Genomic DNA, 20,150 nt, shown 5'->3' on the forward strand with positions numbered 1-20,150 from the left:
TTTTTCAGGTCTAAATGGTAAATTCATCTAGAATTCCAAATTCCCCTTTGTAGGGATTGTAACATTTCATACTCCCATCTGCAATATGAGAGTGCCTCTATCTCCGTGGTCTCTTAACAGTTTGTTCTAATTATCTTTTTTTGATAATTAAGTTAATTTAATATTTGATTATATGTGTAAGTGTAAGCTGACTCAAATTAGAATAAAGTTACACATTTAAACATTAATTAACATTTGTGGAATTAAAGTGCATGATTCATACTTTGTTTATTCCCATAAACTCATTTCACTGAATTCACAAAGGGAAACAAATGAATATAGTCAATCAATCATTGGTTATTCAACCCGTGTGTGTGTGTGTGTATGTGTGTGTGTCTGTTTGTATGTGTCTGTATGTGTCTGTATGTGTCTTCTCAACCTCCCTCCCCCATAACTTGATTTCATGTAAATTGTTGACTAAACTTTCAATTTCACTTTCAGTCTCTTGCTCCATCATGGTAGAATTAGCCAAAATGGCATGTTTAACTTCAGTATTGGAACGTGTGATGTGGTAGAGTGAAGAAAAGATGGTGGTTTGAGTGGACCCCTGTGTGATTGCTAGCAGATTTGGCAGAGTCAGATGTCTATAATAATGTTCCCCAGCAGAAATTGAAGTGTAGTTGAAGTGACTCCCCGTTCCTCTCAATTTTGTTACCCAGTGGCATAAGCTGAACAGACACATTTATGGTTACAATTGTTTGGGAAGTGTCCTGAGGGTGGTTCCCTGGACAGTGCTCCGTGGAGTGTCACCCTGTGTGTGTACAGTGGCTTCCTTTCAACAGGAAGTGCACCCAACAAGAACGTCTCAGTTTTGATTTCCCCTGAACTGGTTTAAACCTCCCTTTTAGGAAACATGGGGGTGAAGGAAACGCAAACGAGGGTAAAATTAGATTAGGAGCCCAGTGTAGACGAACTGTTTTGCCTTATGTCCTGTACCTGGCAGGACTTGTGATCTTGTTTATTATGCCTTCTGTTTATATTCCTTGCTTTCCCCAAACTGCTCCCCCAGGACAGCCTGTGAGGTGGTGTGAATGGAGGATTTGTAAGGTGGTGTGAATGGGGCTCTTGTAAACAGAAGTGAGGCTGAGAAGGTTCAGGCCCACAAGCAGTCAGTCCCATCGGCTGCTGGTCCTCTTATATTTTATAGCCTCAGGAGGTTCTTTTATTCTTATTCTCATTTTTATCATTTATTCTAGGTATTCTTTTATAAATCTGCTTTTAAGCACTTCACTCCGCAATTGTCCCTATTCATTCCCCTCATCTGAGGGTTTACTTTTTTTTTTTTTTAAGATTTTAGAATTTGCATCTTTATACCTGTTTTGTAGATTTAATTGTGTTTTTAGTGATCAGGAGAAACTTGTCTGAATTCTTTAGAATCCAAATAAGTTAGCCAGCCCCTAAAAAAGGCAAAATTACATACTTTAGTAAGGAAGTGTTTTGATGCTCTTTGAGTACACTGGGTACTAATATAAGAAGATGGGGGGAATTAGTAATTTGGCTGCTAAGGTATCTTTTTCCTGATTTGGAACAGGTAACAGGGCTGGGTACTCTTTTCATGCAGTTTTGAGGACATAGAGTGATGTGACTTATAACTAACTTGTACATTTCTATTCATTTTCAGTTTAACTGAAAAAGAAAAAAAGCAGAGATTAGCAGATTAAAATAATAGGAATCTTCTATGAGATCAGCACATTTGTTCTCAAGAAAACTAAAGCAGAGGAGAAATCCAGATATTCACAACTTTTCATTTTTAACTTTCTAGTTTTCAGTATCATTTAATAAAGTTAATTAGATCCTGAAATCAGTTAGGAATTGCTTTTGACTTCTACTAATAGAGACTCAAAATAACAATGGTTTTAACAAAATAAAGCCCTTTTGTGTTTCCTTTCATGTGAAACAGAAGCAAGCAGCTCAGAACTAGTACAGCAGCTCCATGGTCCTTAGGAACCCAGGCTCCTTCTATCTTTCTTGCTACTCTGTCCTTAGTGCATGCCTTCTATGTTCAAGGTCACCTCACTGTCAAGAGATGGCTGCTGGAGCTCTATCCATCACTTCTGCCTGGTAGACATCAGGAAGAAGGAAAGGAGGTGAGTAAAGTCAATTGCATCCCATTTGAATCAACTTCTTTTGGAGACCTTTCTCTGCAGCTTTCCCCAGTAACTTCTACTTAAATCTCATTGGCCACCTGTATCTAAAAGGGATGTTTGGAAATGTAGCTTGTCCGCTGAGCGCATTGCAGAGTCTAACTGTGTAGGTGCCTGTTACTAAGGAAGAAGGGAGAGTGGCCACTGGGTCGGCAAGGAGCAGCCTCTACTGCAGTTGCTGTGGTTCTACTTCTTCCTCTGGGCAGGCCCACCACCAGGTATGATGTTGAGAGGTAGGGAAACAATCTAAGCAACATGATACCTTGGTCAGTACAATCCAAGAAAAATTCACACAGGGCCTACTTCCTGTGGTCGAATTAGGCATGTATACTCATGTCCTTGTATTGCCATATTTAGTTTGGTGCCATATTGCACCAAACTAAAGTTATAGAATATTTCCACAACCCCCAGAAAAAGTTCCATCATGCCCCCTTATAATTAATTCTGTCCCTCCACCATACTCCCTGGAAACCACTGATCGGATTTCACTCCTACAGATCTTTTTTTTCTCAACAATGTCATAAAAGTGGAATCATACAGTATTTATCCTTTTGTATCTCACTTCTTTCACTTAAAATACGATCTTTTTAAAAATTAATTAATTAATTTATTTTTGGCTGTATTGGGTCTTCTGTGCTTTCTCTAGTTGTGGCAAGCGGGGGCCACTCTTCATCGCGGTGCACGGGCCTCTCACTATCGCGGCCTCTCTTGTTGCGGAGCACAGGCTCCAGACGCGCAGGCTCAATAATTGTGGCTCACGGGCTTAGTTGCTCCGCGGCATGTGGGATCTTCCCAGACCAGGGCTTGAACCCGTGTCCCCTGCATTGGCAGGTGGATTCTCAACCACTGCGCCACCAGGGAAGCCCCTAAAATACTATTTTTGAGATTCATCCATGTTGTTGCATGTATCAGTAGTTCCTTTTTACTGCTGAGTAGTATTCCAATGTATAGATGTACTGCAATTTATCTATCTCCTACTTGGGTTGTTTCCAGTTTTTGACAATTATGACTAAAGATGCTATAAACATTTTTTATAGTTTTTTATGTGAACATAAATTTTAATTTCCTTGGATGGATACCTAGGAATGGGTATTGCTGGGTTGTGTGGGAAATGTATGTTTAACTTTCTAAGAAATTGCTGAAGAGTTTTCCAAAGTGGGTATACCACTTTTCATGCCCCCGGCAGTGTATGAGAGTTCCAGGTGCTCTGCATCCTCACCATCCCTAGGTAATGCCAGTTTTTTGTTTGTTTGTTTACATTCTAATAGGTGTATTGTGGTATCTCAGTGTCATTTTAATGTACATTTCCCTAATGACTAATGGTTTTGAGAGTTTTTGTATGTGCCTATTTGCCATCCATATTTCTTTGACAAAGTGTTTCTTCAAATCTTTTGCCCATTTTTAATTAAGGTTGTTTGTTTTCTTATTATTAAGGTTTGAGAGCTCTTTATGTATTCTGGGTACCAGTCCATTATCAGATATGCATTTTGTGCATATTTTCTCACAGTATGCAGCTTTTCTTTTCATTTTTACCAACTGTCTTTATGCTGCAGAAACTTAATTTTGATATATTCCAGCTTCTTGTGCTCATTGCAGAGCTACGCGGGAATGCACAGCTAACCACATCAGCTAAGCCTTCAGTTCTATTCTTGTCTTTGCCAATTACACAGGTAATAAAGAGCAATTCCTTGAATCAATCAGTTCATTAATCAATGAGTGTTTATGAGTCTCAGCTCTGCCATTTACTGTTTATATGACCTTTGGCATTTTGCCCCTTTGTCTATAAAAGCAGAATGGGGAATTTAATAGTACTTTCCTTTTTAAAACATTTTTTTATTATAGTTGATTTACAATGTTGCATTAGTTTCTGCTGTACAGCAAAGTGTATCAGTTACACATATACAAATATCCACTCTTTTTAGATTCTTTTCCCGTATAGGTCATTACAGAGTATTGAGAAGAGTTCCCTGTGCTATATAGTAGGTCCTTATAATAGTACTTTCAATAAAATGGGTATAGTCATAGTTGCTTCTTTGTTTCATGTCAAGGTATTTTTGATGATTAAATGAAATAAAAAAGGTAAAAATATTTTATAAACCATAAAGTAGAATCCAAGCATATTGAGCCTGGCTGCATGACCAGTAATCTTCTAGGCCCTTTGGGGAGGAGGGATGTAAGGAATATATAGAATATAATTCTTATAACTGAAGAACTTTAAAAATTGGTGCTATTCTACATGTAGCGTCATTACAGCAACCACGTGTCTAGGATTTCCTGGAACTAACCTCTCTCCCCCTGCAAATTCTGTGTCAGACATTGTGTCTCAATTTTTGGTTCAGAAATATATTAATCACAGACATAAAGCCTGTTTTACAGGAAAGTTCACAAACCTCATTGAGGCTAACAGGATTCTTTAATAATTTGAATTGTTTTAGTTTTGAAAGAGGCAAAAGGCTAGTTGTGTGAATGTATTCTTTTGCTTTTGGTAGGTCTGAAACATAGGATATGTGTGTGTGTGTGTGTGTGTGTGTGTGTGTGTGTGTGTGTGCGCGCGTGTGTGTTTAAATATATATGTTTACCAATGTATTTTTAATTGGTAAAAAGGTTCTCTCTCCTTTTAGAAATAGTATTCACATGATCAGTTTTATTTTTCCCTCATTTGATATAAAGTTGATTTTGAATCAACTAAATACAAAGGAATGCCTTGTCTGAATTGTTTTCTTTCTTTTTTCTTTTTAAAATTTTTTTCACTTTCCAAAAACTTGATCCAGCCAAGTGAGAATCTTCAGTCTTAGCCAAAAGTTTGTTCCCGAATTGATATTATCCTATAGTCTAATTCCAACAGAAATAGTTCTTGCTGAAGATAAAGAACCTTTATAAGATCTTTATCTTCAGCAAGAACTATCATCTTCTTTTTCTTTAGAAAAGAAAGCATCTTCATAAAGAAAACATGGAAATATTGCTTCTGCAATATTACTGAGTTGGGCAGCAAGTGCAGCCCATCGAGGTCCACACGAGCAGGGATACTGAGAGAGGAACAGATGCTCTTCTCAATGATGCCCACTTCAGCTGAGGGCCTCTGCTGGCTCTGATGCAAAACCACAGGCTAAATTGATTTTGATAGGAACCGTGTGTACCATGTCTTCGCATACATAAGATTTTAAATTAGTGCATCATTAAAAACATACTACTTGTGTGTCAACTTCTTCTTGGTCATTTGTGAGGTAAACAAGCAGAAACCTCCTTAGTTGTGTTTCCAAGGGCCTGTTGATCTGACTGTGCCTGACATAAACATAAAATCAAACACAGGAGTTTCTAGCCTCAGGGACTCCCACCTGGATTCTGAGGCCTCCCTGGGTGAAGAGTCTGGAAATTGGATGGGGAAGCTGAAAGAAATCGGGCTCTTTCCCATCCCTGCCCACCCTCCCCTTCCTTTATCCTCTTCCACCACTGAGGGGCCCTCTGCATCCTTCCCTAGGGAACCTGAGCATCCCAGGATGGGCCAGTGTTGAAGGCCACAAAGCCCCCTTCCCCGCCATGCAAACCTGTACTCTCTTCTGACTCTGCCCTAAGGCCAGGTGGGAGTGGTGGCTAAATACAGGAAAAAAGTTTTCTTACTTGATGATTTACTGAGTAGAAAAGGAGTATGCAAACTAACAAAAAATGTGCTGGTTGGGCCGAATCATTCCTGCTCTGGTGCTGGAAGTGGGGAGAACAGAGAAAAGCTTGTGTTGAATCTAGATCTGGTGGTGTGACCGTTCCATCATTGCCAGGTTCTAGCACTCTCCCACCCGGATATACCTTTGGGTGAACATATTATCAGTGGAAGAAAAGAAACCGAAGTTCCCTTGCCCGCCTCACAGAGGCTCTTGGCTGCAGAGATTCTCAGCCTACGTATGGGAGGAAGGTAGCAGAACTTTCTGGAGGCTTTGTGAATGACACACTCTGGAGCATCTGCTGTAGTCCCCTACTAACCCCCTTATCTCAAATCGTGGCCCAACTGAGCCATGGTTTAGATATAAAACTGTCACATCCCTTAGGTGGGGGTGGAAGACAATCGAGAACAACTTTGCTGGTGGACTTTATAACATCATGGGCCTGTGTCGTGTCCTGATTTGCAAGGCTAGCTAACTTGTCCTCTGTATGAGTCAGGTTCGACCAGAGAAGCAGAACCAGTAGATATTACAAGGAATTGGCTTACATGATTGTAGAAGCTGGAATCCATGGGCAGACAGATCTAGGAGGGAAGATCAAGAGCAATCTGAACCCCACAGGCATAGGCTGAGGCTGTTGCGGGCAGGCAGGAATGGAAGTGCCTGTGAGGGGAGAGCAGCCGAACACCAAGATGTTATTGGTGTGCGGCACAGGGAATGCCCACGCCTTCTTTAAGGGGCATCCACTGGTTAAGTTAGGCCTACCGACATAATTTTATTTTAAGCCGATTGACTAAGGACTTTAATTTGATCTGCAAAATCCCTTTATAGCGGTGCCTAGATTAGTGTTCGATTGAATCACTGGGAGAAGGTACGTGTTTGCTGCAAAATGGCTGCTGCCCTCCCCTCTGTCCTTATAGTTTCCCCTAGCCAATTTGCCATATCAAAACCCGTCACACCCTTCCCTCCCTCCCTCCCTCCCTCCCTCCTTCCCTCCGTCTCTTCCTTTCTTCCTAAAGAGTTCCAGAACTCTTCTTCTTTAGGATTTGGAATTCAAGCAGATCTCCAAGGTGCAGATTGGATTTTTAGGATGCTTTTTGTTGGAAAAATTCATGCTATAAGTTAGAACTATGTCAGCATGTGCCCTCTGTGTCAGAGTCCTTCTTTGGCCTTTTCCCTCCATCTCAAGATGCCTGTTCATCCTCAGACTCGAGGCACTGGCTAATCTGTATGCTGCCCCATCCCCAAATTATTCCAGGCTGGTCTGTCAAGTCCAGGAGCATGGTAGGCAAAGAGCTGTGTAACTGGAGAACCAACCGCCAAGTGCTCCGAAGAATGACTTTAACATGGAAATCTCTCCCCTCGCCAAATCTGTGCACATGAAGCAGCCACCACAAGTGGGGCTGTAAACAGTGCCAACCGTGCTGAGTCCACAGCACACACAGATGCAGCAGCTTCTTAGGTTCATTTTAACAAAGGGATGAATCAGACTTGTTGTTGGCACACAGTCCTGCACTGTCTTCCCTTTCTCTCCCCCAAGTAGGGCAACATTCCCCGAGCTCTGGGAAGCACTGCATGCTTGGGTGTGAAGCTCTGTGGGGCGCTCAATGGATAAATGCCAACTACCCCAAGATCCAGAATTGCTTGACACTCAATCTGAGCACTGTAAGAACAGGACAGCATTAAAACCTTCAATCCAAGGAATTTTCATCTTGAGAACATCCTTTTATCAACAAGGCAAGTCCAGAGTTCTGCCCCCGGGTATGAGTCTGGAATGTCTGACAGGTCACACAGCCCAGTGCCACAAACTGGGGGCCCATTTGCCTCTTTTTCCCTCCTCAGTGTCTAGCTGATGTAATTACACATTTGTGTGATTACAGTCTATTATTTACCATAAGATAACAGGGGGGCCCAAGCAACTTGAGTGCAGGAGCTGAACATGCATAGATTGTTTACTTTAATGGCTGCACAACCAGAGGGGTCAGAATCCCATGACAGAGTTGCTTATCTCAGGCCTCAGCATCCAAGAGCAACTTGGCCTCCAGGTTCTCCTCCATGGTGAAGGAATCTTTAATGGGGAAAACAACCCTCTTTCCTCCTGGTCCAAATGCAGAAGCACACAGAATGTTCCCTGTTCTTTACTCTTTCCCTCTGTGATCTTAGAGAGAGATGGGCAACTTTTCTGTAAGGGGCCAGATAGTAAATATCTTAGACTCTGTGGGCCATAAGGTCTCTGTTGCAACTACTCAACTCTGCTGTTGTAGTTTTAAAACTCAGCCACAGACAACATGTAAAGGAACAAGTGGGGCCATGTTCCAGTAAAACTTTATTTATGGACACCGAAACATTTTGATTTTCATGTAATTTTTACGTGTGGTAAAATATTCTTCTTTTGATTTAAATATGTAAAAACCATTCTTAGCTTATAGGCCATACTAAAACAGGCAGTAGGCTGGATTTGGCCCAGGGCTGTAGCTGTTGAATCTTGTCTTAGAGCATCTCCAGATGCTACTTGGAATTTGGAAAAGGAGGCAGCTTTGGTGCTCCTTCCAGCCTTAAGGTCTGGCATTTGGTCAGAAGCCCTAGACCTGGCCTGCGGTAACTCAGCCTTGGTTTTCTCATCCGCTCTCTGGCACTGCCCTTAATCCCCTAGCAGCCTGATGTAGGAATGAATGAATGATAGAAAAGCCCTCAAAGCAACGTGAATTCAAGTTCAAACATCCTTTTTATTTTGATTTCCATTTTTCTCATGTTCATTGTGGTTTTGAAACATTTTCTTCCTTCTTAGCCACTTGTGCTGAGAATCTTTTGGTTTTGAGGATGGTAGTAGTTTCAATGAGATAAGCTTGTCACTTAGATTTTGAAGTGTGAAAAGTCACTGAATGTCAACATGCTGATGGGGCCATTGGAGGCTCTGCTGGTGCTATTTCAGCCAGGCTGAGTGCCCAGTGGAGCCCACTTAAAAGCTTTGTCTTGTCCATTTCTCTGAGTAGAAGAAAACCTTTCCTCAGATGTCTTTTCATTTTTACTGTGATATATTGCTTTTGTGAAGCTTTAAACGAAAGAAATACTTTTGAACATCTCTGTGTCGGGCTTGACTCCATCTTGAAAATATAATAAGCTCTTTGGATAACATTCCTTGTAAGAATTTAACCACAACTCGTAATTTTTGTTTTCTTTAGGTCTGAACAAACTTTACCATACTTTTAATTTTACTACCTCTTCTCAGAGGATTTCAGACCCCCTGACCTCAAATAAAAGGCCAATATATAGGGATAAGAAAAGTGACAGTGGGTCACAAAGGGTCCCCTTTTCCCTTTGTCTGCATTGATTCTGTTCTTATAAAAGAGCTGGGAGATGAGCTTGCAACACTTTGTCATCCCTTTGGCAGAGAATAGGACTGCACCAGCACTGGCCCCTCCCTGATTTTCCTTGGCAAAGGAAGACAGAAGGCAATAATTTTATCCTTTTTAATGCACTAAGGTTTGGAAAGGATTTTGGAGTACAGTTTATAGTAAATTAGATTGAAAATCACAGTGTCATTCTTCATTCAAATGGCACATGGCCTCTAAAATGCTCAAAAGCTTTGCCAGCCACATACAAAACTTCAGCAAGCAACCAGGTCCTTATCCCTCAGCCTGTCAAGTTCAGCAGAGCCCAGGGTGGAGCAGAGCTGCCCGAGGGCCAGGGAGCAGTCAGCGGCCCCAAAGAGATTCCTGCCCTGAGCTATCCTTACTGTTAATGGTTGTAAGGGTCCTTCTCAACACAAGGGAAGCAGCTTTTCTGTGCTCCACTCATAGGTGGAGCCCTCCGTCAGGGCTGGGAAACACTGTGCTGGAGGGCAACACAATTTTCCCAGCCCGGAAGGAGGGAGTATTGATGGGGTTTGGGATTTCATAGCAGTAAGTAAGAATTTGCTCTTCTTCAATTTCATTTTCACCTGCAAATGCGGCAGGATGCTTCCGGCAGCATGGACTGCCGCAGAGGGACCTGGTGGCCCAGGAACTGCAGCCCCAGGCCTGCACCCCTGGTCTTTCTTACCACCTGCTCTCCCTACCTGTGAGAGGCAGTCGTTATGTTTTGGCCTCTGCCCTATCTCTCCCCAACACACGCACACACACACACAATTTCATAATTTCCCACGCAAGACCAAGGGCAAGACATGGGGCTCATTCACAAGCTACAAAAAAGCATGACCACATCTAGATGTGCAGGTGACAGGAAAGGTGACTTTCAATACTCAGAAGATTGAGTACACCCTCAGATCCTTCAGCTCCAGGTGCCTGGTCGTCTTATCTGCTGGCCATAGGATTAATAATAAAGGTGGTTTGCATTTCTGTTCCCTATCCCACCTCCCATCAAGAAAGAGAATGATTGGTTCCATAGAAGATATGAAAAGCATTCACTTATTGTATCAGATATAGGTTGAATGGTAACTGTATGCCAGGCACTGAGCTAGAGATAAAGGAGAGAGTGATGAGAAGAAAAACACTATGCTACTAACTAGGTATGTCACTAACTAGCTGTGTGACCTTCGGCAAGTCACTAAACTTCTCTGGGACTGGACTGCATCTCTAGTACTTGCTCTCTCTGAGAGTCTAAGAAGTCAACAGAAATGGGGGAGGGAGAGGGATGGCTAGCTTAGGTGTCAGTGGCAGAAAGGACTTCTGAAAGGATGTTCTGTTTGGTGACAATACTGTCCAGAGGGAAGAATAAGAAAACAGTAACTCCACCTGGACACGAGGTGGAAGCAGCCCATTGTCAGGGGAGTTCACTAGACGTCAAAGTCCCCTTCAAAATGGGATCATTGCTCCCTTCCAAATAAGGAGCTCTCCTGCCACATGGGTAGTTTGTAGAAGGGGGAGGAGGGAGAAGTTCTGTTTGGCTGGTTGCCTTGGTCTTGTGTCCCTTCATTGAATAGACTGAGGGGTCTAAGTCCCTGTCAGTAAGTGCATGCCCCTTGAGTTTTGGGGATTTACATTGTGAGAGGAGTTGAGGAGGAAAAGCGAAGGTCTTTAAGTCACTAAAAGCTGCCTTGTGTCACACTCTTTGATGTCTTGGTGTGTCTCTGTTTCCTCATTTTTACAAAGGGGGCTGATAGAATTCTTCATGTTTGGGTAATGAGTTATACTTTTCAAAGTAACCTCATATGCATGCTTATTTCATTCCGCCAGGGAGGTAGAGAGAAAGGAAGGCAGGTATTAATTTGCACAAGTCCTTTGGTAATGGACTGTCCTGTGAACAGTCCATCTATGAGAAGCTTTTGGCCTAGGGCCCTAGTCGATCTAAGGTGTCTTGAATTGATGTTTTAGGAGACCTTCAACCTTGAGGTCCTTCAAACTTACAACAGTTATGAAGGTGGTCATTATAAATGTCATTAGTCATACTCAATGCAAGTTTTCAATTCTACACAAAAATGTAAGCTGGACCTACCTCTAAGGAATGTGTCACTCTGTTTCTCATTACTGGCACAACAAGCTCTTGGAAGCATTAAATATTACTGGGGGGTTTTAGATACATTGAGCTAGTACTTCCCAGGTGGTTGGCTTTGTAGATAAAGCACCTAGTGAATAAGTGTTTGATTCTTCCATCTAATTGTCTCTAACCCTTCAGGATGAACATAAGAATGAAACAGCAAATTTTTTGTTCTCCATCTCAATAGAATTTTGAAGGATTCTTGCTGTATTGTGCATCGAAAGCCTTCATTAGCAATGCAAGCACTTCAGAAGGCAGAGAATGACTCATACACGGTCCAGAAATAGTACTGAGGAAAATTGCATTTATGTAATTCTCTCTCAGAATGTCACGCTGTGAATACTTATCATCTCAGCAGAAACACATGCGGAAGATGGCATCTTCTGGGGCCTGCAGGGATGCTGTCTCTCCCAGAGCCATGTCATGCCTCCCAGGCCTCCAAGAGCCACTGGCAACTTGAGGGCAGCTGCTGAGGCACAACAGAGGAGTGAAAACGTGAAGGGAAGCCCAGGAAGTGACTTCTCTCTTCAATTTCAGTAGCATAGCATTCAGCACATATGCTCCAAAGAGGTGACACTTTGATTTATTTATTTATTTATTTTTAATTTTTTTTTAAGAGGATGCATTGAAACACGTGAAGTCTCTCTCTCTCTTTTTTTTAATTTAATTAATTAATTTATTTATTCATTTATTCATTTATTTTTTGGCTGTGTTGGGTCTTCGTTTCTGTGCGAGGGCTTCCTCTAGTTGCGGCAAGCGGGGGCCACTCTTCATCGCGGTGCGCGGGCCTCTCACTATCGCGGCCTTTCTTGTTGCGGAGCACAGGCTCCAGACGCGCAGGCTCAGCAGTTGTGGCTCACGGGCCTAGTTGCTCCGCGGCATGTGGGATCTTCCCAGACCAGGGCTCGAACCCGTGTCCCCTGCATTGGCAGGCAGATTCTCAACCACTGCGCCACCAGGGAAGCCCTGATTTATTTTTTGTTAGTTTTATTTTGCTTCTAAATACAGACTCTTAATATTTAAAAAAAATAATTGCAGTGAAATATACATAACATAAAGTTTATCCTTTTAATCATTTTTAAGTGTATAATTCAAAGATATTAAGTACATTTACAGTGTTCTGCAACCATCACCACCATCCATCTCCAGAACTTTTTCATCTTTCCAAGCTGAAGCTTCATACCCATTATATTGTACAATAACTCCCCCTTCCCCATCCTCCCAGCCCCTGACAACCACCATTCTACTTTTTATCTCTATGAATTTTTATACTCTAGGTAACTCACATCAGTGGAAGCATACAATATTTGTCCTTTTCTGACTGGCTTATTTCACTTAGCATAATGTCTTCAGGGGTCATCCATATTGTAGCATGTATCAGGATTTCATTCATTTTTATAACTAAATAATACTCCATTGTAGGTATATATCACATTTTGTTTATCCATTCATCTGTTGACAAACTGGGATTGCCTCTACCTTTTGGCTCTTGTGAATAATGCTGCTATGAACATGGGTGTTCTTGTCCCTGCTTTCAGTTCTTTTGGGTATATATCCAGAAGCGGAATTGCCAAAAATGGACTCTTAAAAATGGAAAGGAAAGATCCTGAGGGGAGTAGGTCATACAATTTATACTATCAACACACTGGAAGAGAAGGGGCATAGATGATCCAGGACTTTGAATCTAGTGGGATTGATGGATACAGTCACCCAGGCAGGCTGGAGAAGCCGAGAGAGGTGGGCTTAGTCTTAGAGAAGGTTGAGCTATTGGCGAGTTGAGGATGAGATCTTGAGATTCTCCCTGGTGAGGTTGCAGCCAGCTTAGAGGGAGTTCTGTAAAGCTAAGTCAGGGCCAGCACCTCGAGGAGCCATTCCAGTATACACCATTGGGAGTGCATGCAGGGAAACCAGGCCAGCTCTTCTCCCCTCTCTCTGCTCGTGAGGCCCTGCCATGGGGCAGCTCTGCCCCAGGCCCAGTGATGGTTCAGCACCAAGATGTCTGCCGGCTCTTCTATGTGAGAAATGGGATGAAGCCAAAGTGTTCTGGGCTTCAAGCTGCTCTGGGGTAGTAAGGATAGGTGCATTTCCTGCAGCTTCCTGCATTCAAATGACCCTTGGAAGCCAAATCAGACTTTGGGGTTTAACACATGGTTCTTAAGGAGCCCCCCAAATGTGGCTCTGCTGTGTGTACCCTCTGGGCTGTGAAAAGCCTTTGGGGGAGAGGGCAGATGAAATAAGCACATAGCTTGGAAGTCACAGCAAAGGCTTAGGATGGTCACCTTTGATGGCCTGGAATGATCTGACCTGGCATCAGGGCCTCCCCTCCTTGGGACGGGCCCAGCCAGTGCCCCAAGGACCTGCATTTTTGTTCCACGTTGCCTCTCCCATTAAGCAATGACTATATCACCCCCAGATAATGACCAATCTTGGAAAGATTAGCATTCTACATACTTGGTTAAAAAATTTTTTATGCAACCGGTGTTCTACTTTTTCCTAGAATCTTTGCCTCTCTAAGGACTAGTCCTTGCTCTTGCAGAGTGAAGGAAGAAAGGGATCCAAAAAATATTGGTCCACAGTAATTTTCAATTAGCACCCCTAGCCAAGTGATAAGATATATTATTACAAGCTCTGAAGTTCTATGAGAGCCCACCCAAATCCCTGCTTCATTGTGTAAAGAGACCCTTCACAATAAAATAGCTTACACTTTGGGCCTAGATTTCAAGAAGATTTATTAGTCAGGGGCAAGCGGGGAGTTTGGCCCCATGACAACTTGGAACATTTGCCATTGATTTGGAAAGAACGACAGCCCATGTTCTGAATAGAGAGAGGGAAAAGGGGACAGAGTTCTCAGCTGAACACTGATGAGAATAAGATGAAACTACTTCAAAAAGATGTCCAGCCAGTAGGGCATGTGGTGGATGGTTTGAGTATGGAAGGTCACACCCAGGAGGGGCCGGACAGGGATAAATGGGACACTCACTTTAAGAGTATCCAGGTAGCTCTAATCAGAACATTCTTTTCCCAGAATCAAAAAAATTAAAAAAAAATCAATCTGCATATAAAACAAGGATGCTCTTGTTTAATTGTCTAGACCTTTTACATTTCCTGTGGCCCCTTTAGAGTAGAGTGGCAGCAGAAGACACTGATTTTTATGTATCTTGGAACTGAGATATAAATAAACAAAAAGGATAACAAATTCTTAAAATGATTTATAAAGCAGTGGAAATAATGTTGCTTTAAGAGTCGAGGGAAATGGAACTAGCTTTGGCTCGGCTGCAACTTCGGCGCTTCAAAACTAGAGATATTATTTTACCCATTGGGCCCTCTGCTTTCTCATTTTATAATGGGGTAGGAAAAGTGAGAAGTGGCTGGGTTAGATGTTTTTTGCTCATGATCCAGAGGGCCTTAGAGATCTTGTGAACCCTCCAAAATAGTTTGCAGTGTGTTATCTTTGTGCAGATGGGCATTTTTCTGGGGAAGGCTCATTACTTTGGTCATATTCCCTAAAGTGGTCCATGGCTTCCCAAATGTTAAGAACTCCTGAACTGGATCCTTAAATATCCTAACAGTCTTTGAATATGCTGTTGCACATCTGTGATTCTAAGGTTATTCTGGTGTATTCTGTGAGGGGGCTGTGATTCCCTAAATCTATTATGTTTTCATTGTAACATGAGGACAGTTGCAGGTACATGCTCCGGTCCACTCTTGTGTCCTGGTCTTGGTTGGGCTTTCTGGAGAAAAATAATTCAGAAGTAAGAAATATGAGTCTCTAGGTTCTCTAATCATCCCAGTTCCTGAGCGTGCCTGTTCATCCCACCCCTGAGGGTCTTGGACAGCCCCATTGTGAAGCCCAAGCAGGTTTCTGCTCTACATCTTTGCTGCTGGGTCCCTTTCACCCTGGCCCCAGCCGTCCACCCAGATATACCCATTTGACATCCCATCCCTGTCTTCAAACAATTGATTCTAATTGAAAAGCTTGATGGGAAGTGATCTTTGGACAAGTGAATCTTTTCATACCCTCAGGATACCCTCTCCCTCTGGTGAAGGAACATCTGCTGCTGAATTATTAACCTCTGCACATGCAAAAGGAGGTAGAGATGGACAATGTGTTCTTTTTGAAGGGGAAGAGTTCCTGGGGTAGAATTTCATACTGGGTGAACTTGCGGGGAACACCCACAGAAGTGGCACATCAGACCATTCTGCCCACAAGCATTTTATAAAACAAAATGAAATCAAATGATCCTCTGTTTGACATACACAAAATTCACTGTTTCAAAACACTTTCAACGTGATTTTTGTTCCTTTAGATTTCTTGTTCCAAGGATTTTGCCTCGCCCAGCAGGGGATTACGGAATATTCTGAGAACTGTGTCTCCTGTCCTGAGTGTGACCTTCTCAGTGTGATGCATGACAAAGGGACGGTCACAGACAGAGCATGGGCTTCTTAATAGGAGTAGGGGGGATGGGGGTGTTGGGGTGAGGAGTTTATCAGACATCATTAGCAGCTTTATTTTCCTTCAATTGTGGGAAAACTCTTCCCTTGAAATGGCACCTGAGATTGTCCAATTCTAAGGCACAGGCTGAAGTAAGCTGACAAAGAAGTTGCTAGGGCACTGCTGTTAAAGGTTAGCTTGTATCTGCTCTGGACAAGTTGGGAAAGCATAAGTGAGACCTTCTTATGTCTCATATGAGCGCTCTGATTTTGTTTCCAGAGGTTAAAAAATTCAATCTAAGCCATTTGGAATTCTGAAAATCATGGAATTTCTCTTCTTTCTTTCTTCTTTTTTTAAACAAAAGCTCTTCTTCATTTAAGATGTATTAAATATGCAATTTTTTAAAGGAAAATTATTTTCTGGATATAAATTTATGGATTCAGTTTTACACTTGTTATCCTTAGTGTTTCAGGTGCATGTCAGCATGAATGCATGTGACTCCACAACTCAGCTCACTATGCGGGATGCATTTCAATGATTTTTGAAAGCTGGAACAGTACATCATTCCCCTTTCGCTAAGTGATTCTCTTTTACCAGCCTTGGTATTTTCCCTAGAACATTTTAAGAAAGAAATTGTATAGAAACTTTTCTATTCACATCACATGTCATCAAAGCCCTGTTGTGGGATGGGATGAGGTTTAACTCTTGAACAGGAGCCCTTTGATAGCACAAAATTTGATGTTCAGCAATTATTGCTTTTTGAGAGCTCCAAGTACACCCAGCATTGCAGTTTTTGAAACAATCGTCTCTTTTCTCATCTTACTTGGCTCCCATAGAGACATGAGACAGGCCCTCTGTTTCTGTTTAAGTAGAACAACTGACATTTATGGCCCAGCTGGAAGGAGAGAGGTGGGTTGACTGATTCAAGCCTTCATTTTTTTTTTTTTCAACTAAAAATGTGATATGGGTTTGTTATATGTTTATTTAATCTTAATTCAGGCTCCTCTATAAAAATCCTGGTGGGAGAAAGAAAGCAAAGCTTCAACATATGTGTTGAACTTGGAATGAGAAACTTTAATCCTTGGAAAAACAGTATTGTGTCAATTGCAGATTACAACTAATCACAGTATATTCAGACAGTGGCAGGAACATTTTATTTCCCATTTTAATATTTAGTACACACAATCATGCATTAAAGTGACCTTTTAAATGCATATTTTCCCTAAACTTTCTTCAGGCCTATATTTATTTTATTTGACTGAAACCCTAGTGGCCTATATGAAGTGAACCAGATGTTTTCCATTTACAGAAGGTGCACCTGATAGAGCCTTAGCAGGTTTGCTGGTTGCCAGCTGTTAGCTCGTATTCTCAGCATCAGTATATATTTTAACTGCAGAGAACAAATAAAAGGCTCCATTTATTGGGCACTTATGTGCTGGGCCCTGTGCTCCATGCTGCAGGTTCATTAGTTGATTTATTACTTAGGTGATCTTATGAGGTGGGTCTTCTTAGTAGCCCATTACTTTATTGAAGAGAAAATCGAAGGTCAGAGAAGATAAATAACTTTTCCAAGGTCACAGAGATAGAAATTCGAAAGCAAAACTGGGGTGTCTGATTACAAAGCATTATTACGTTATATCCCTTTAACCCAAACGTCTGTTGGGCCCCTCCTGCCACTTCAGATATGAATAAACAAGAAACTCACCACCATCCAAAAATGTGAGGAAAGTCCAACAGCATCTTGTGAGTTCTTGGGGACAATGTATCCTTTTTTGGGAGGGGCAGTTCAGCGTCTTGATTAGGAGCATGGGCTGTGGAGGACATAACGTCTGTGCCTCACCTTCCTCATCCGAACATAGAGATAAGAATGGTTCCCACTTCGCAGGGTGGTTGTGATGATTAAACTAGTTCACCTGTGCAAGAACACAGTAAGACTCGGGGCCTAATGATTACCATGGATGTTACTTCTGGACTTGGGCTCCTACTTAAGCTAAATAAATTCAGTCCATGGAGGGTCTCATCCTTGGCTGCTTGGGTTCTACTCCCATGTCAACCCCAATGTAGAATTTAGTCCTTCTGATTTCCATAAAACTACCCCTATTTCTCTGGGCCCCTGTGTGTATGTTTAGTAAGTTTTACCAAGGGCTCTGCGGGATTCAGAGGGGAATTTGTATCTTCACTTCTCAGAAAAACATATATTCTCAGTTCAACATTGGATGCACTTTTTCTTAAAAGTCCACATTGTTCATGTCATAGCTGTTATAGCCTTTTCTCCTGCTAATTCCTGTTCTCACAGCATTATGCTCTACCTTATTAAGATGTTTTCATTATGAAACAGTTTCCTAAAGAGAATTCTGGAGCTGGCTGTTAAGGTAATTTCTTTTTTCACTCTGACACTGATTTTAAGGAAGAGAAGCCTTTTTTGTTGGTGGTGGTGGTCTTCTTTTTTTCTCCTTCCCTCCCTGCCTGCCTTCCTTCCTCCACGCCTGCCTTACTTCCCTGTTCCTAAACATAAGAAAAGGACTGAATTCATTGGTTAGGTATTTTCTAATATCAAGAACAATATGTGTCTTGAATGTTATTTTGTCCCTTTCCAGTGCTATTGAATTTTCAGAGAATCCTTCCTTTTTCTCCCACTGAGCAGTAGTTCGTTGGTCACGCTCACCTCCTAGCTCTCTCACAGACCGAGTGAAGAGCCCCTGGGGAGCTGTTGTCTGAGAGCACATTGTCTCCTCTGCTGCTCCCAGGGTGCCATCTCCCGTCCTGGCTCTGTGGGCTGACCCAGTAGAAGTATGGTTGAGTATGGTTAATATAAAGTGTATATGTGTGAGTGTGCACACATACACACATAAATATTTATGAGATTATTTTTCTAATTATATAATTAATACATATATAATAATTTTGGTTAGGGAATTTGGAAAATATGGAAAAAACCCAAAGGAGGTAAATAAAATTATCCATAATTTCACCTTCCAGAGAAATCTCTGCAAAACATTGCTATGTTTCTTTCCAGTTGTCTTTGTATGACTACACACATGCTGCATATATAACATATATTTTAGATTAGAAATGACCACATGTCTGCTCATTATTGATAACTCTATTTAGGCTAAATTAGAATAAGTATGTCTTTTGCCTGACACAGGGAACTTACTCCCTGGCCTTCTCTGATCTTCAGAGAAGATCTGAGTGTTGTCAGAGCTTACGCTCCTTTCCAGTGAGCTCACCATTCAGTTTAATCTGCTCAGCTCAGTCACATACATCTCAGCATTTGCATTTCTGCTCACCCTTTTGCAGAATGCTTTCTTGACCCTTTGGTTAGATCTGAGTAGCTTCAATTCTCTGTACCTCGGCTGGCCCCACCTGGAGTATCACAGACAGAAGTACCCGTTTGCAAAAGTTTTTAGACGTGGCTGAGCTGCAGGAGACATCTGTTCCTTCACAGGTGCCTATGAAATAGGTCTTTTCAGCATTCAAGAGCAAAGCAGTATAATATTAGGCTTGGAGGTATAAGCCTAGATTCAGGTCCATTTCTCTAGACATAGTTTTATCATCTGCAAAATGGGATATTAAAAGTGAGCCCTTGACCCAGGATTATTCTAAGGATTCAATGAGATAACTCAGGAAATGCACTCAGCCCAATTGCTCATGATATGGAGAGCACTCAGTTTATGGATATAATGGTTCAACAACTGCAAGACTATAGAACAAAGTAATATGTAGAATCCAAGTGACATTTTCCCAAGGTGAACCATACAAGGTGAAACTTTCCTGCAAACAGTAACTGATGTGGAAGGTGTGTTGAAATGGAAGTAATGGAGCAGTACAGTAGTAGCAATAGCTACTTGAGTACTTCCTACATTCCAAGCACTTCACAGGTTTCATTTAATTTTCACTGTAGTCCTAGGAAGTGGATACCACTACTTTATCCATTACAGTATTTGAAATCCCAAAGCAAGCCAGCTTAAACGATGAGAAAATTCATTCTCTCTCACGACAGGAAGTCCAGAATTAGAGCCGTCTGCAGAGTTGGTTGATTCAGTGATCGAAAATGTCAAGTGCAAGCTTATTCTTTCTCTCTCATCTGCCATCCCTACACTGGCCTCACTCTCAAGCTAGAAGCAAGATGGTGGCAGTAGTTTCAGACATCACAGCCAAACACAGCAAAGTCCAGAGTGAGATCATCTCTTCACTTGGCTGTCTCTTAAAAGTGAGAACAATTTTCCCAAATGTCTGCTGCAGATTTTCTATTACGCTTTAGTGTTCAGAATTTTGCCTGTTTCTGAATCAGTCCTTGGAAAAGCGAATATAATTATTCTTAGATCAATCAAGTCCACTCCTGGAGTTAAGGGTGGGATTAGCTGCCCCAAAGCTCATGCCTGCAAGAGAAGAGGTGGACACCTG

Source organism: Balaenoptera ricei, chromosome 3 (assembly GCF_028023285.1).
Source record: "Balaenoptera ricei isolate mBalRic1 chromosome 3, mBalRic1.hap2, whole genome shotgun sequence".
Classification (NCBI taxonomy): Eukaryota; Metazoa; Chordata; class Mammalia; order Artiodactyla; family Balaenopteridae; genus Balaenoptera; species Balaenoptera ricei.